This window comes from Pristiophorus japonicus, chromosome 2, assembly GCF_044704955.1.
Source record: "Pristiophorus japonicus isolate sPriJap1 chromosome 2, sPriJap1.hap1, whole genome shotgun sequence".
In the NCBI taxonomy this organism is placed as follows: domain Eukaryota; kingdom Metazoa; phylum Chordata; class Chondrichthyes; family Pristiophoridae; genus Pristiophorus; species Pristiophorus japonicus.
The window spans coordinates 324,722,994-324,741,614 of NC_091978.1; the positions used below are offsets into that span (position 1 = coordinate 324,722,994).

General features: G+C 44.6%; 1 protein-coding gene across 1 annotated transcript in view; it reads left to right on the top strand.

The window, feature by feature from the left end:
* The window catches only part of fat4 (FAT atypical cadherin 4), a 416,915-nt gene that overhangs the window by 185,475 nt on the left and 212,819 nt on the right, over nt 1-18,621 (top strand). The gene's annotated exons all lie outside the window — the stretch shown is intronic.

An 18,621-nucleotide genomic window follows, 5' to 3' on the forward strand; every position in this document is an offset into this window, starting at 1 on the left:
TCATTCCCTCAGTACCCCTTTCCTGCTTTTTCTCCATACCCCTTGATCTCCTTAGCCGTAAGGGCCATATCTAACTCCCTCTTGAATATATCCAGTGAACTGGCATCAACAAGTCCTTGCGGCAGGGAATTCCACAGGTTAACAACTCTCTGAGTGAAGAAGTTTCTTCTCATCTCAGTCCTAAATCCCTTATCCTTAGACTATGTCCCCTGGTTCTGGACTTCCCCAACATCGGGAACATTCTTCCCGCATCTAACCTGTCCAGTCCTGTCAGAATCTTATATGTTTCTATGAGATCCCCTCTCATCCTTCTAAACTCCAATGAATAAAGGCCCAGTTGATCCAGTCTCTCCTCATATGACAGTCCAGCCATCCCTGGAATCAGTCTGGTGAACCTTCGCTGTACTCCCTCAATAGCCAGAACGTCCTTCCTCAGATTAGGAGACCAAAACTGTACACAATATTCCAGGTGAGGCCTCATTAAGGCCCTGTACAACTGCAGTAAGACCTCCCTGCTCCTATACTCAAATTCCCTAGCTATGAAGGCCAACATACCATTTGCCTTCTTCACAGCCTGCTGTACCTGCATGCCAACTTTCAATGACTGATGTACCATGATACCCAGGTCTCGTTGCACCACCCCTTTTCCTAATCTGCCGCCATTCAGATAATATTCTGCCTTCGTGTTTTTGTCCCCAAAATGGATAACCTCACATTTATCCACATTATACTGCATCTGCCATGCACTTGCCCACTCACCTAACCTGTCCAAGTCACCCTGCAGCCTCTTAGCGTTCTCCTCACAGCTCACACCACCACCCAGTTTAGTGTCATCTGCAAACTTGGAGATATTACACTCAATTCCTTCATCTAAATCATTAATGTATATTGTAAAGAGCTGGGGTCCCAGCACTGAGCCCTGCGGCACTCCAGTAGTCACTGCCTGCCATTCTGAAAAGGACCCGTTTATCCCGATTCTCTGCTTCCTGTCTGCCAACCAGTTCTCTATCCATGTCAGTACATTACCCCCAATACCATGCGCTTTGATTTTGCACACCAAGGTCAAAAGCCTTTTGAAAGTCCAAATACACCACATCCACTGGTTCTCTCTTGTCCACTCTGCTGGTTACATCCTCAAAAAATTCCAGAAGATTCGTCAAGCATGATTTCCCTTTCATAAATCCATGCTGACTTGGACCGATCCTGTCACTGCTTTCCAAATGCACTGCTATTTCATCCTTAATGATTGATTCCAACATTTCCCCCACTACTGATCTCAGGCTAACCGATCTATAATTACCTGTTTTCTCTCTCCCTCTTTTAAAAATTGGTGTTACATTAGTTACCCTTCAGTCCATAGGAACTGATCCAGAGTCGATAGACTGTTGGAAAATGATCACCAATGCATCCACTATTTCTAGGGCCACTTCCTTAAGTACTCTGGGATGCAGACTATCAGGCCCCGGGGATTTATCGGCCTTCAATCCCATCAATTTCCCAAACACAATTTCCCACTTAATAAGGATATCCTTCAGTTCCTCCTTGGCACTAGAAGCACTGTCCCATAGTACATTCAGAAGGTTATTTGTGTCTTCCCTCGTGAAGACAGAACCGAAGTATTTGTTCAATTGGTCTGCCATTTCTTTGTTCCCCAGTATAAATTCACCTGAATCCGACTGCAAGGGACCTACGTTTGTCTTCACTAATCTTTTTCTCTTCGCATATTTATAGAAGCTTTTGCAATCAGTTTTTATGTTCCCAGCAAGCTTCCTCTCGTACTCTATTTTCCCCCTCTTAATTAAACCCTTAGTCCTCCTCTGTTGAATTCTAAATTTCTCCCAGTCCTCAGGTTTGTTGCTTTTTCTAGCCAATTTATATGCCTCTTCCTTGGTCTTAACACTATCCTTAATTTCCCTTATCGATTTGATCATCCTAACTAATTGGTTAAAGTAACCAAAGCCATCATTTTGCAGACAATCTCCCCTCCTCCCCACCAAAAAAAAAATCAGGTTTCTGTTACCACACCAAACGAAGAAAATGATGAATTCAGTCATTTTTGATATGGTCACAGTACATTCTTTGGTGCTATATGTTGCGTTCACAAACATTTACAGTAGTTAAATGATAAAGTGCGAGTCAGATGAAGCAAATACAGTTGAAAAATATCTTACAAATCAGAACATTTTTGCTCTATTAACTAATTTACCACATAGCTGTATCTACTGCATCTCAAAGTAATTCATTGTATATGAGGCACCTTAGGGCATTTCTGCCAGACATGATAAGGCACTACATAAATGTAAGTCTTTCTTAAACTTAACATGAAGATAAGTTTAATGTATTTATCTCATTTACCACAAATGCATCAGTAGATTTAATTTTGCAGAAAAGTGCATCAATCTTGGATTGTGCAAAATAGTCTTTGCACTGATATTTTCCTGATTTGCAGTCATTCTTTGAACTGGTCCAATTATTCCATTAACTGGTGATCACAATATACAGCTTCTGTAATATTACATTCTGACAATGGACTGGAACTGTACCTTAATATAATACCAAATTTAAAGAAAGAGCCTTTATGACACCATTAAGTTACCATTAGGAAAGGGTTTAATGTGGCATTGCAACATTGAATTTATATTACAAGGCCATTAACTTATATCTCATTCCCTGTGATCCAATATCTCATCCTCTGTGATCCGATGCCTCGATCCTGTGATCGACCGACCACCTGCAATCTGATGTCTCACCCACTGCAATCGACCAATTCCACACGATCTGATATCTCACCCACTGCAATCGACCAATTCCACACGATCTGATATCTCACCCACTGCAATCGACCAATTCCACACGATCTGATATCTCAGCCACTGCAATCGACCAATCCCACATGATCTGCTATCTCATCCACTGCAATCGACCAATCCCACATGATCTGATGTCTCGCCCCCTGCAATCGACCGATCGCCTGCGATCCGATGTTGATGTCTCAACCCTTGCAATTGACCGCACCACACGATACGATGTTGATGTCTCACCATCCCTGATCGACTAACCCCATCCCACCCAATCCAATGTTGAGGGTCTCATTCCTCTGTCATCGGCCGACCTCCTGCGATCTGACGTCCTGGCACCACACACCCCCCCGCTCCTGCCCCCATCAGCCAACCATCTGTGATCCACTGTCTCAACCCCCACGATTGCTGCTGTCCTGCGATCTCTTCCCCCTTACAACCTCTCTCCCCAACGATCCATCCCCGTAATCTCCTCCGCCGAACAACACTTGTTGTTCCTTTAAGGTAGACAATCTCAGACAAATTTAACAATATTTAATGCATAATTATAACTAACAATGGACCAATTATTGTGCAGTGAGATGTATCACAGACAATGTACCAACTTTGCATGTTAAAGTCAATCATAAAATAAACTATACAATGGAAAAAATTGCCCTGTGCCCCGATTGGGGGCGGTAACTTGCTGCGGATGGATCTTCCTGCTCCTGGCGGAGAAGTCCCGCCCCGGATGCTGAATTGGGCTTAACACCCCTCAAAGGAAGTGAAGCGCAATCTCACGCACACCACTTCCTTTAGGGGCGGGACCAGCGGCGCTAACAGGGCAAAGTAGTGTAACGCTACACGATTGCTCCACCTAGTGCTGACGTGCTTCAACGCCCCTCCCCTTTGCTTAAAGGGGAGGGTTAGCTGCGCACTCTGCAAGGCTTCTGATGACCTCTACTAGACCGCCAGGGCAGCGTGATACCGGGGCTGCAGCTCGGCTTCCAAAACGGAATGCCGGGCTGCACGATGGCGGCCCCGACCACACTAGAGATAATGACCTGAAGCCGACCTGAGAGTCGGCAGAACGGGAAAGATGGTGAATGTATGGAAAAAGGATTAGGATGAGTGGGACAGACAATGCTCAATATAAAGGGGCAGAATTGGGTGCAAGTGAAATACTAAAACCTGGCATCAGGAGGCCAAGATGAGTATTGGTGAGGGTACTAGATCGTGGCTGGTAGTGGCAGCAGATCAGTAAGGCTGTTTGATTACATTTGATAGATTATGGTTGATTACATTTATGGTTGGCATGGTCCCAGATAACGTGTGTGCTTTGTAGGGGAGCTAGATAAAACTTTGAAGATGTACAAACACAACGGAAGCCATGATACTTTGTAAATGTGTGCTAAAACATAATTACAGCTCATGTTGATGTATTTCCTTTGTCTTAAATAGTGTTCATGTAGAAAAATTGAAAGAATGAACAAACATCTAGTTCAGTAGCGATAAATGCAACATAAATCAGCAGAAAATAAATACTTGCTTTATTTTCTCTAATTTATTGAGTAGTTAGTTTGCAAAACAAGCTCAGAGTTGTGACTGCGTTATTCTCCTTAGTTGGGAATGCTAGCCCAGTTAGTAAGTGATTCTGACTAACAAAGCATGGACAGAAAAAGGGAATTCATTATTCTATCCAGTGACAACATTATTTAATGAACACTGCTTTCCAATGCCCAGAGGTTGAGCAAAAACCAATTACCTCCAAAGGCACCATTGCTGCTGTCGTTGCTCTTACTTGTTAGACATTAAGGAAGAAGGTTCTGTTCAGATAAAATAGTTGAGGCTTGAATCTCATACTCTGAGCTACTTCCAACATCCGAAACATCTTGTTTGCTTGATTACATTTGTGTCTCAAGATCTTACATATCAGTTGGAATGCTGATTTAGAGAAATAAGTGAACTGCTTGTCAAGCCAAAAATGGACAGCATATGAGCCAAATCATATAATACTTTCATCTGCCAAGTTAAGATAACGGAGTAAGTGACACAGCATATCATTCGTTCCTGCACTTAAATCAGCGCTTACTGGAATTATGTCAAAATTAATTTTCAAGTTACTTATTACTTTGTTTACCATCGTCATCTGCACTCACCGAGATCAGCTGCATTTCACTGTGCGGAGATGTAATATATTTTCTATTAGCCTAATCTTCACTGGTTATCTGTTTTAAAATATTGCCTGGGAAAAAAAATTGCTTTTGTGGATTTTGAAGTCACTCATCAGCTCAATTGGCCAGTTGAAAGGGTGGCGTGACCAGACAGTGATTTGCTGTGCGAGAGCTGCTTCAGTAAAGTAATACATCTGTGAAAGATTCTTTTTACTAACACAATCTCTGTTGGTTGGCTTATTTATTTCAGAAAAAAAGGACCATGGAAATAATCTTCAGGGCTGTGATTAATGTATTAAAGAGGAAACAAAATTGTTTACAGAGGGACAGTAACATTTTCATTTATTTCAAACTTATTGTTGCAGAATTGCTATTTTCTGCATGATGATTTAAAACAATATCGCCTCTCAGCACGTCCTACAATGCGCACTTATCCTTCTTAAACTTGTTAGCTGGGAATGGGTGGGACACCGGATTAGACACTGGCCTTTCACCTCTGGGCCCGGATTTGAACAAAGCCCAGACTGATAGGTAAAAGTCTGAACAGTCAGCTGGCTGTAAGGGCACTATGAGTAATGGATTTGGCCATGGACGCACGGCAAAAAGACAGCCTTTGCTTTGGCACTAATTGGCAAATTCACTCAATGAGGCCACAGGATGGATGGAGCAGAACATGGGAAAAAAAAGCTGTTATGTTGGGGCAATGGAGGGTTTTTGTGAGTTTTGGAAATTAGATGTATTTTTAGGCAAGATAATGGAGCTTTATCATTCACCTAATTGTCACGTTACACCTGACATGAGACTGGTTGGTGCTGACACTATGTGCCCAATGAGTGTAAAATATATACTTTTTAAATTACAAAAGAAAGCATTAGCATAAAAACATCACTCAAGCCGTTTCACACTGAGGCAAACATTGCAATTCTTCAATTTAAAACGCTTGAGTACCACAAGGGAATAGGTACGCTTTCATGGTTTATGGAGTATAATTTGGGGAAATGTGAGGTTATTCAATTTGGTAGGAAGAATAGAAAAACAGAATATTTTTTAAATGGTGAGAAACTATTAAATGTTGGTGTGCCAGAGAGATTTGGGTGTCCTCGTACAGGAAACATAGAAAGTTAGCATGCGGGTATAGCAAGCTATTAGGAAGGCAAATGGCATGTTGGCCTTTATTGCAAGGGTTTGGAATACAAGAGTAAGGAAGTCTTACTACAGTTGTACAGGGCTTTGGTGAGACCGTACCTGGAGTATTTTGCACAGTTTTGGTCTCCTTATCTGAGGAAGGACATAACTGCCTTAGAGGCCGTGCAACAAAGGTTCACCAGATTGATCTCTGTCATAGGAGGGTTGTTCTATGAGGAGAGATTGAGCAGATTGTGACTATACTCTGTAGTTCAGAATAATGTGAGGTGATCTCATTGAAACATATAAGATACCGAGGGGGATTGAAACTGACAGGTTGTTTCCCCTGGCTGGAGAATCTAGAACTAGGGGGCATAGTCTGAGTATAAGGGATTGGGCATTTAAGACTGAAATGAAGAGGAATTTCTTCACTGAGGGTTGTGACTCTTTGGAATTCTCTAGTCTAAAGGACTGTTGATGCTGAGTCATTGAGTATATGCAAGGCTGAGATGGATAGATTTTTGGACTTGAGGGGAATCAAGGGTTATGGGAATTGGGCAGGAAAGTGGAGTTGAGGTCGAAGAGCAGCCATGATATTGAATGCCGGAGCAGGCTCCAGGGGCTGTAACACCTGCTCCTGCTCCTAATTCTTACATTCTTATGTTCTTATTCACTGCACAGTGAGTTTCTAACTACTGCCGTGTGGAGCATTTAGAGGTTCCTAGGAGTAGATGTGAATCAAGAAAGGTGCATAGTAAATTTGGGACTTAAATGGTGGCAAAAGGGAATAATAAAAAATAAAAATCTTAAAATGCTTGCTTTTAAAACTTCACTTGCTTGATGATATATTCCATTGGTATTGTGCCTGTAGATAGCTTTGTGATATTTTGGGATTGTCACATTATATGACCCATACAGGACAGTTAGGTTTCAATCTCAGTGGGACATTACCATAATCCCAGGGGAATGGCATTTTCACCGGATATTGAGAGAACCCCTGCAAAATTTCTCGGTCTGGATTTTTAATGAGGAGTACAGTATAAAGTACATTTTTTATAACTGTCTACACAGAACAGTAGAATGAGGTTGTGCTCTACAGTCCCATCATCATTATAGGCAGCCCCTCGAAATCGAGGAAGACTTGCTTCCACTCCTGAAGTGAGTTCTTTGTTGGCTGAAAAGTCCAATACGAGAGCCACAGACTCTGTCACAGGTGGGACAGACATTCAGCAAGGGAATGGTTGGGTGGGACTGGTTTACCTCATGCTCCTTCCGCTGCCTGCGCTTGACCTCTTCATGTTCTCGGCATTGAGATTCGAAGAGCTCAACGCCCTCCCAGATGCACTTTCTCCACTTAGGCGGTCTTCGGCCAGGGACTCCCAGGTGTCAGTGGTGATGTTGCACTTTACCAGGGAGGCTTTGGGGGTGTCCTTGTAACATTTCCGCTGTCCACCTTTGGCTCGTTTGCCCTGAAAGAGCTCCACATAAACCATTTGCTTAGGGAGTCTCGTGTCTGGCATGCGAACCATGTGGCCTGCCCAGCGAAGCTGATCGAGTGTGATCAGTGCTTCAATGCTGGGGATGTTAGCCTGGACGAGGACACTAATGTTGGTGCGCCTGCCTTCCCAGGGGATTTGCAGGATCTTGCGGAGACATCGTTGGTGATATATCTCCAGCGACTTGAGGTGTCTTCTGTACATCGTCCATGCCTCTGATCCATACAGGAAGGCAGGTATTACTGCAGCCCTGTAGACCATGAGCTTGGTGGTAGATTTGAGGGCCTGGTCTTCGAACACTCTTTTCCTCAGGTGGCCGAATGCTGCACTGGCGCACTAAAGGCGGTGTTGAATCTCTGCATCAAAGTCTGCTTTTATTGACAAGAGGCTCCCGAGGTATTGGAAATGGCCCACATTGTCGAGGGCCGTGCCGTGAATCTTGATGATTGGGGGGCAGTGCTGTGCGGCGAGGACAGGCTGGTGGAGGACCTTTGTCTTATGGATGTTAAGCGTAAGGCCCATGCTTTCATGTGTCTCAATGAATACATCGACTATATCCTGGAGTTCAGCCTCAGAATGTGCGCAGATGCAGGCGTCGTCCGCGTACTGTAACTCAACGAGAGAGGTTGGGGTGATCTTGGACCTGGCCTGGAGGCAGCATAGGTTAAACAGCTTCCCACTGGTTCTGTAGTTTAGTTCTACTCCAGCGGGGAGCTTGTTGACTGTGAGGTGGAGCATGGCAGCGAGGAAGATTGAGAAGAGTGTTGGAGCGATGACTCAGCCCTGTTTGACCCTAGTCCAGACATGGATTGGGTCTGTAATGGATCCGTTGGTAAGGATCACGGCCTGCATGTCATTGTGGAGCAGGTGAAGGATGTTGCCAAACTTTTGAGGGCATCCGAAACAGAGGAGAACGCTCCATAGACCCTCAAGGTTGACAGTGTCAAAAGCCTTTGTAAGATCGAAAAAGGCCATATATAAGGGCTGGCGCTCCCTGCATTTTTCCTGTAGCTGTTGCGCTGCAAAGATCATGTCCGTTGTGCCCCGTAGGGGACGAAATCCACACTGTGATTCCGGGAGAAGCTCCTTGGCCACAGTGAGACGATGGTTGAGGAGAACTCTAGCGACAACTTTCCCAGTGGCTGATAGCAGGGAGATTCCCGCAGTTGGAGTGGTCCCCTTTTTTAAAGATGGTCACGATCACTGCATCTCTAAGATCTCCCGGCATGCTCTGCTCCCTCCAGCTAAGAGGGATGAGGTCATATATCCACGCCAACAGCGCCTCTCCGCCATACTTTAGCGCCTCAGCAGGGATTCCATCCGTACCCGTAGCCTTGTTGTTCTTGAGCTATTTTATGGCTTTGCCTACCTCGTGCAATGTTGGGGTTTCACTGAGGTTATGGCGGGTTGCATGTTGCGGGATGGAGTTGAGAACACTCGAGTCAAAGGCAGAGTCTCGATTGAGGAAATCTTCGAAGTGCTCCTACAGCGGGCCCTGACAGCCTCGGCGTCCTTGATGAGTGTTTCACCGTTCTTGGCCAGGAGTGGGGTGGGGCCTTGGGAGTTTGGACAGCAAGTGGCCTTGACTGCAATGAAGAATCCTTGCATATTGTGGCTGTCGGCCAGATATTGTATCTCCTGTGCTTTCTCCATCCGCCACCTGTTCTTTAGGTCCCTGGTTTTTTATTGGGCCTCAGCCTTGAGCCATCTGTAACGTTGTTGTGCTGCTCCCGAGTTGGGTTGTTGCTTAAGGCTCAGAAATGCTCTGCGCTTGCGATCTATTAGTTCTTGGATCTCCTGACCTGGTGTTTTCTGGTTGAGTGACCAAATATCTTTTCACAGGCACTGATTATAGAGGCCTGAAGGGGAGACCAAGCGCTGTGGGCATTCAGCATCTCAGGGTCATCAAGGCACGCCAGAATGGCTGTGAGGCGCTGGCTGTATAGGGCTCTCTTACCTGGGTCTTTAAGTGCTCCGGCGTTGACTTTTTTGCGGCACTGCTTCTGCTGTCCCCTCTGCTTTGGGGCTATGTTAATGTCGATGATGGATCGGATTAGGCGGTGGTCCATCCAGCAGTCGTCAGCTCCTGTCATAGCGTGGGTGATGCGCACATCCTTGCGATCCCTGACTCGGAAGATGACATAGTCGAGCAGATGCCAGTGTTTGAAGCGAGGGTGTTGCCACGATGCCTTATATTTGTTTCTCTGGCGGAACAGCGTATTGGTGATGAGGAGTTCATGTTCTAGACATTTTGTCAGGAGTAGGGTACTGCTGGAGTTGGCTTTCCCTAACCCCTCTCTGCCAATCACGCCTGCCCAGAGGGCTGTGTTTTTGCCGACCCTGGCATTAACGTCAACTAGGAGGATCAATTTGTCGCCTGTGGGGACGTGGGACAGGGATGTCTCGAGGTTGGAATAAAAACCCTCTTTAGCCTCATCCATTGCATCGAGTGTTGTGGCTTATGCACTGATGACTGTGGCGCATTGGTTCCTGTATAGGGTAAGACAAAGAGTCATGAGGTGTTCGTTAACTCTGCTGGGGGAGTCTTTGAGGTGGTCGACCAGCTCATTTTTGACGGCAGTGTCAACTCCATGAAGGCGGCGTTCTTCCTCTTGTTTTCCTTTCCAGAAAAAGGTGTAACATCCACCTTGTTCCTTGAGCTGGCCTTCCCCTGCCTGCCGGGTCTCGCTTCGGGCGGTGATGTCGATGTCAAAGCATCTAAGTTCCGGGCAACTATGACGGTGTGGTGTTCCAGTCTGTTGCTGTTGAAGTTGTCCATGAGGGTCCTCCAGGTCCCGAACTTCATATTAACAAAGTGGAAGATGCCTGTGCGTGAGTTCTTTTAACGTGGGGTGGCCGCTGCACACCAGCAACTACATGGGCTTAGCTGAGCAAGGTCCTGGTCCAGTAGCAATGGGGCCCAAGGCGACTGGAGACCAGACACTGCTATATGGGCTAAATTTCTACGACGAGTTGTTATCTGCAGGCTCGGTGCCGAGTAGCGCCATTGATGGTAGGTGGCCCAAGGTTTGGTTGGGGGGCAGGCATTAGGAAGATCAGCTGTCTGCCGGAGTTCCGAGGGATGTTCCAAAAAGTTTTTCCAAAATTATTAGAAGTTTATCCAAGGTTTCCAAGTTGTTTAAAAGTTTAAAAGTTTTTTCAAATTGTTAAAAAAATTACTCAGGTTGATTAAAAGCAAAAAAAAAGATTAAAAGTTGATTAAACATTGATTAAAAGTCTGAGGTGTAAGTCAGGTTACTCCTCTGGCACTGCTCCATTGGCGCCGCCAGCCCACTGTTGTCCTGGACCGGCCCTGGAGTCCCTTCGACCGGTTAGACGCCGGCCCCGGAGTCCCTTCGGCCGGTTAAATGCCGGCCACGGTGTCCCTTCAGCCAGCTCGGAGCCGGTCTCGACAGCGATCCCAGATTCCCGGCGGCCCAATCCTCGTGTTATTTCTGGGTCTGTTGTAGAGTAAGGATGTAGTTGCCTGTATTGCCCTGGGGAGTCGGCAAGGTCTGGAGGTCGGTGCAGAGTCCTTTCGGCCCGGGATAGGTGCGAGCCGGTGCAGGGTCCTTTCGGTCCGGGATTGGTGCGGGGTCCACCCCCTAGGGCAGGTACAGCCTGTCGTTGGACCTGGAGTGCGAGGCTGAGCCGGACCCTGTGGCCAAAGGGACCTGGAGTGCGAGGCTGGGTCAGGCCGGCTGGCTGAAGGGACCCAGAATGCACCATTGGGCCGGGCCGGCTGGCCGAAGGGATCTGGAATGCGTCGTTGGGCCAGGCCAGCTGGCTAAGGGGACCCGGAGTGCGTCATTGGGCCGGGCCATTTGCAAATACATTCTATAGCAAGAACCATGCTCTACAGAGAGGTGATTTTGTACGCCCCGTGTTAATGAGGGCCATACGTAACACATGCTATGCCTGAGTTAGTGAGAGAACAGCAACTATTAAAATGATGGACGAATGCAGGAAACATGACATTTTCACATTCAGGTTTTGATGACTGGTTTGTGTATAGAAGCATGCAGCAGACATTAAAATGCCACACAGAGGAGGAATGCTGAAAGGGAATAGACCATAAAAACAAAACCGCATTTAAAGTGAAAAGCTGTAGAATATTGCAAAAAAAAGTGCTCGGTTTGCAAAACTATTGCTAATAAAATAAAATAGTTCATTTTTGTGCGTCCTACTGCGGCACAGTACAGGAGTATGCTTTGACTGACCTATCCAAGTACTGGAAAGCCATTGTCCCTTTCCATCTGTGTTGATCAGTCATCACCATTTGTAAGTTTTTAACGTCGACCCATTCTGAACCAGTCGTCGAAATAGTAGCACAAAATTGCCTTGCAAGGTGAATAAAATGTAATGAATGCATAAATTTCATTTCCTACATTACAACAGTGAAAAGTACTGCATTGGCTGTAAAGTGCTTAGGAACGTACTGAGGTTATAAAAGGCACTATATAAATGCAAGTCCAATAAATGTTTAAAATTGAAGAATAAACCAGTCAATAGGACGATATCTTATAAATTTATACATTGAGGAAAATAGCACAATACGGTATGGTAAGGTTGGACATGGGACAAAATGTGATACTATGTTTGTGGGGCACTGAAAATCCAAGCAGTGCAGTATAGTAACAATATGCATCAGTCTGTGTCGCTAGACATTATTAAAATAAGGGTTCAACCTATCAGAGTAGGGGGATCCCCATTCATACTTATGTGAGTTCCGTATGTACGGATCCACCATAGTTGTAAAAGGGAATACCCCCAAAAACACACAAACACTGAACATTTTTTTTTAAAACATCACATTTAAAATTAATCAAAATGGGATTTAATTAATTATTTAAAACAAAAATGTTATTTTTTGAAAAATAAATTTACATTTTAAAGGGTCTACAAATAATTTATTTAATAGATTTAATGTTTAAATTATTGAAAAAATTTTTAAATAATTTAATGTTTAAATATTGAAAAAAATATATTATTCTATGCTTTAAAAGTCTTACGCTGCTAAAAGCAGGCCTTACACCTGCTTTTATCAGTCGTAAGAATTTGAAGTACATTCGCTGGGCAGGAGTTGGGCAAATAGCTCAACTCACCGCCTGTGGAGGCCCTTTAGTTTTGAAGACGTGCGATCTGTCAAGAGAATTCTTGACAGATTGCAAGTTTCGGGTTTAGGCATATGTGCTTCGCATGCTTAAAGCCGGAACTTGCGGGGCCCCACGGGCGCACCTCGTACACGCCCATGGGGAGCACAAATTCAGGCCCAATGTGTTTCTCTGCAGCGAAGCTTTTGTTTGAATTCACCACTGGAAAGTGAAGAACAGAGAATTCAATAAATCACATTCTGTGGCTCATTGTATTTTAGATTCATCCATTCAGGGCCTTAAGTCTTGTGGCAACAACTTGGTGTAAGAATGTGTTTCCCTGCTCGTAAAAATAGCAGGGTCTGTAAAACAGGCCACAGTGAAAAATGCAACTTAGTGTGAAATTAGAAAACAGTCTTTTGCCTTAATTTATGTAAAAGAATATGTAAACATCAGAAGATAAGAAGCAGGAGTAGTCTATATGGCCCTTTGCGCCTGCCCCACCATTCAATAAGATCATGGCTGATCTTCAACCTCAACTCCACTGTGAAGAGGTGTACCGTCAGCTTGAATTTCTAACTCTATCCAAGACAGCAGCAGGCAACATGTTCCTTGAATGACTTCAGTAACATGTTAAATGCAGTTCACGTAGAAAAGTTTCTTCAATGAAGGCTGCGATGTTTTCTTTTGAAATGAACATTAGTGAAAAGATGGTGATGAACTTACAAGGGTTGAAATTGCCCCTTTGCGCAGTTAGCACTTTTGGCTGGCGCTACAGGAGTGCTAATATGTAAGCGTGCGGGCGTGGCGACTACATCAGCCCTCACGGATTTCTTCCTGGGGCACAAGCGGCGAAAAGTAGTTTGTGCCACGTTTAGCGCACCGGCATGACACACGCATGCTGATAACATCGTCGTGCACACCAACCCCTTATCGCACCGCGCCGACCACTTTGCAACCCGCGGGGGAAATTGCCCTGCGGGATCGAGGTCTCATGGGGCGATGCCACCGAAAATGGCTTTGATCTCTCTTTTTAATATATGAAGCTCTTGTCTGTTTACGAACATAGAAACAGGAGTCGCCATTCAGCCCCTCGAGCCTTTTCCATCATTCAATTAGATCATGGCTGATCTCGACCTCAACCCCATTTACCCACCTTCGCTCCATATACCTTGATACTTAACAAAAATACTTGAAATCAGGGTAGTAGCAAGCTGAAAACGAACCCTTTATTTTTGCATCTGATTATGCTGACTTACAATTGCATGATGCTGACACCGATTGCCTGAAATGGAAAAGTGTTCTGTTCCCCAGTGTGAGCATCACTTGTGTAACTGAACACACAAAAATCAACAAAAGGAAAGAGTGCTTTAAATGTTTTAAGTAGGCTGTTATGGTTTATACTGTCTCATTTTGTAAGATACCTGGTCATTCAAGTCATTGGTGTTTATGGGGCCCTGGCCAACTGCAAAATGACTGCCGCATTTACCTATATGATAAACCCTGCATTTCAAAGTAATTTGTTGTATGTGAGATACTATTAGCATTTATGAAAGAAATTATAAGGTATTATATAAATGTGTTTTTTTATTGGCCATTTTTTTTTACATTACAAATAAGCTTTTCTCTCTGTGGTTCAATTCATGAAAAATGTGTGGTAGAAACTAGATTAGATGAAAAGAGGAGGGATAATATGCACTGCTATGTTACTGGACCATTTGTTTTCCATTAGATGTATTCATGAAAACAAAGCCATCCAAAAGCCTGATAGAGTAGCCTGGTAGTAACCCATTTCCTAAAGCATGCATGCTAGATCAAATACTGAATGATAGCTACAACTTCTTAACAAGCCTACCCGCTACCACGTCCTAAAGGAACGATTTGAAAATTGCTTGGCTGGCGCATCATCTTTTAATTGCCACAATGTCTGCTGTTCATTCTAGCCATCCTTGAAGAACTGTCCCAGTTGTGTAACCTTTCATAATTTATAAATATTTACTAGGTTCACTTCATATTAAAAAATGCAGCAATCAGCTTTCCTATGGTTTGTAAGTTCACTGTTTGTTTGGCTTTTGGGTTGAACTGATTTAAATTTGACTTGGCTGGTAAAGCTGAAGTTGTAAAACACATAAGATTTATAATATATTAAGTGGAATATTTAGATATAGCATAGCTAAATCAATCTGGTAAATTTCTGATCTCACTTTTATTAGCAGTTAGATGAATGCTCATCTTATGCTTGGTTATAAAAGTGCATTTTCTTCCTGCTTGGTGGTCTTTGGTGTTGGAGCATTTCTTAACCTCATGGGAAAACCCTTGTGTAAAAGTATTGTCAAGATGGAGAGAAGACAGCTGCTGTCTTTAGGATAAACATGAAGCATGGAATTTGCCATGGTGCGAAGACCAGAGCAGCTCATTGAAGACCAGGTTTCCAAGAGTTTGCCAGATCTGAACTACACATTTACTGTGATATTAAAAAATAGAAAAACTAACTAATGACAGTCATCTTTGTTTAAGTTTTGGCTTTACTCTCCATTTATCTTCCAAGGTCTGTAAATAAAAAGGCGTCAGAAAAAAAAGGCTGTTTAGATTTTGAGATTGAGTTTGGCATTACACAGTGTATCGACTTTTTATGGGAATTTGTTATAACTTTTTGAAAACAGTAAGGATGTTAAACCAAGAAACTTAAAAAAAACCCAACAATTTGAGTAAGTTAAACATTAAAATGACTGACAACCAAAACCCAAGTATATCTGGGGTAGTCTTCCATCAGTGCATTTACATATCGTGTGAGATTTCATGGTCAGAGACTTTTCAACACACAATCAGCAGTTCTGTACTAGAGACCAGAATCTAGGGATTGTGGCCCCAAGTTTCCACACGGGGCAAAACAGCTCGATGTCTGCTTGGCGCGGCGCCCAGGGGGCGGAGCCTACCACTCGCGCCGATTTTGTAAGTAGGAGGGGGCGGGTACAATTTAAATGAGTTTTTTTCGTGCCGGCAACACTGCGCGTGCGCGTTGGAGCGTTCGCGCAGTCTGAAGGAAACATTGGCACTCGGCCATTTTAAAAAGTGCTGCAGAAAAAGTGAAAATTTGTTTATTGAACCCTTGCAAAGGCGTGTATTTTAATTTTCTTGATATTTCTGTGTGTGAGGGTGAGGGAGTGCATTCTGTAATTAAAGTTAGACTGTGATAAACGGGACACATGCACTTGTTTGAGACTATTCAAATTCTTTGTAGCTGTTCAATTTTTAACATTATTTAATAAAACCACATTGCCCTTCCATGATCAGCACTGAGGCTTCTTGCAGCTTTCTCCCCCTGCCGTCCGTCAGGCCCGACGGCAAACGGCTGCCTCAAGTAATGAGGCTTCCTGCAGCCTTCTCCCTGCCTCCCCCCCCCCTGCCATCGGGAACGGCTGCCTCAAGTAATGAGGCTTCCTGCAGCCTTCTCCCTGCCTCCCCCCCCCCTGCCATCGGGAACGGCTGCCTCAAGTAATGAGGCTTCCTGCAGCCTTCTCCCTGCCTCCCCCCCCCCTGCCATCGGGAACGGCTGCCTCAAGTAATGAGGCTTCCTGCAGCCTTCTCCCTGCCTCCCCCGCCCCTGCCATCGGGAACGGCTGCCTCAAGTAATGAGGCTTCCTGCAGCCTTCTCCCTGCCTCCCCCTGCCGTCGGTCGGTCCCGACGGCAAACCGCTGCCTGAAAGGCCTGCCTGAAGCACTTTCACACAGGTAGGAACATGGTTTATTTAATCTTTTCTTTGCTTATAAATTTTTATTCAGGTTGGATTTATTTGTATAATATTTGTATAAGTATAACTAAGGATTTATTGTAGAATGTAATGACTTCCCTTCCCCCCCCTTCCCCCCCCCCCACCTCGTTCCCGACGCCTAATTTGTAACCTGCGCCTGATTTTTTAATGTGGAGACAAGGTTTTTTCAAGCCTACAAAAATCTTCACTTGCTCCATTCTAAGTTAGTTTGGAGTACGTTTTCACTGTGGAATCTTTCAAATCAGGCGTCAGTGGCCGGACACGCCCCCTTTTGAAAAAAAAATTCTGTTCAAAAGTGAAACTGTTCTACCTGACTCGAACTGCAGAAAACTTAAATGTGGAGAATTCCGATTTCTAAGATACTCCGTTCTCCACCAGTTGCTCCTAAAAATCAGGAGCAAATCATGTGGAAACCTGGGTCCAAAATTGGTGTTAGATCACTGGGTTAAGTTCAAGTTAAAACTGGACACAGTTCATTAAACACGGTCAGCGAAACATTTGGTTTCAGATTAACATTTACGATCTTCGGGCTTCTTTAATGCTGCATTGCAAAGCTGTTGCTTTATAGCTCATGATCCACTCAGTAGCTACTGGCATTTTACAGCAATGTAACTTCTGGGTGATTGGGTGACATAGTATATTGAATATTGCCTTTGAGTGTTTTGCATAAATATCAAGAAGACTGTTCTCTGACAGCTGTTGAGATTATGACTGGACGTGAAATGAGTTTGAGCAGGCTGAGTCCAGCTTCCAGTAGGTGTGGGATCACATCTCTCAACTGTCCTCAAATCCAGCACTAATCTAACAAGCTTTCATAGATTATAAGAAATTCAGAACAAGAAAAATCCATTCAGTCCATCCAGCTGTCATTTCAATCTATGCTTAGGATCCTGCAGAGCCCATTGTCTTCTCTCTTCTGCCTTATAAGGACAAAGATGACGTGAGAGAAAAATGCCAGCGAACTGGTGTGGGGTAGGAAGAAACAGGTGTTCTTCTAAGGTTTGGAGCCAAAGGTCATATTTAGGATAATATAAAAGGAGCTGAACGTTCCATCTGCTTTGTACCATACTTGACCCAGATTGCCTGGTGCTGTCAATGGATGTAAAGTGAAATTGCAACAGTTGGTCTGACAGCCCACAGTTCCCCCACGTACCTACCCATGACTCTAGCCACTGGCCCATCATAGGCCTGAAGGAGTTGGCCAACCATGTCCCGTCATTGCTCCAACTACAGAGGTGAACACTAAAAACAGTATCATTTACCGCCAGCAATCTGGTTAGCGTACTGTACTGAAAGTGTGCTACGGAGCTGCTGACGTAAATCAATACAGAATATGCATGATTAGAGTCTTTCCTGTGCTGGTTACTGTACTAGCTGGAGTTATACTCAGCACCCACTTACATATTGTGCAGTATTTAATAAGACGGGGGGGGGGGGGATTTTAACTCCCCTACTCCATACCCAGCCAAAACCGGGCAGGCGGGAGGGGTAGGTGGTGGCAGTTAGAATGGACTGGGACACTTAACCTGCTGCTTTCCTGCCTCAATCTGGCCAACTGCAGACGACAGGGACAACCCAAAACCTGCGGAGTGCTCTCTAAATATACAGACCAGCCTTTGATGATCTCATTGGTACCTGATCTGCTACTTTAACCTGTTGCCTTGGTTGGGAAGTAGTGGTAGTCTCCCTGCCAGGCCAGACCTGTTGGGAACAGAAGAGACCCAGCAAGGTAAGTTTGTACTTTTTTGTTTGTTTTCTTATGGGCCAGGAGGTGCATGAATGCTCCTCTGAGCCCCACAAGGAAACCTTGGGCAAACCTTCAGCTGTCTCCGCTACTAGGCTTCTTCCTCTCCTTGTCCACCAAGCCAAACTTCCTCCAGGCTCTCCCCATCTGAGCCTTGCACCAGTATCTTCCTCCAGTTTTTCTTCTACCTCCTCTCATGCCCTCTCCAAGCTCATCTTATCTATGAGGCCCACCTCTTGCTCCCTTGACCCCATTCCCACTAAACTGTTGACAACCCAACTTCCCTTCCTGGCTCCTATGCTAGCTGACATAGTAAATGATTCCCCCTCCCTTCCAAAAACCTCCATTATCATCACCCCCTTCTCAAAAAACCCACCTTCGACCCCTCTGTTGGCAATGTACATCTTAGATCTATGGCAGGTCTGATGGCTGGAGTCTG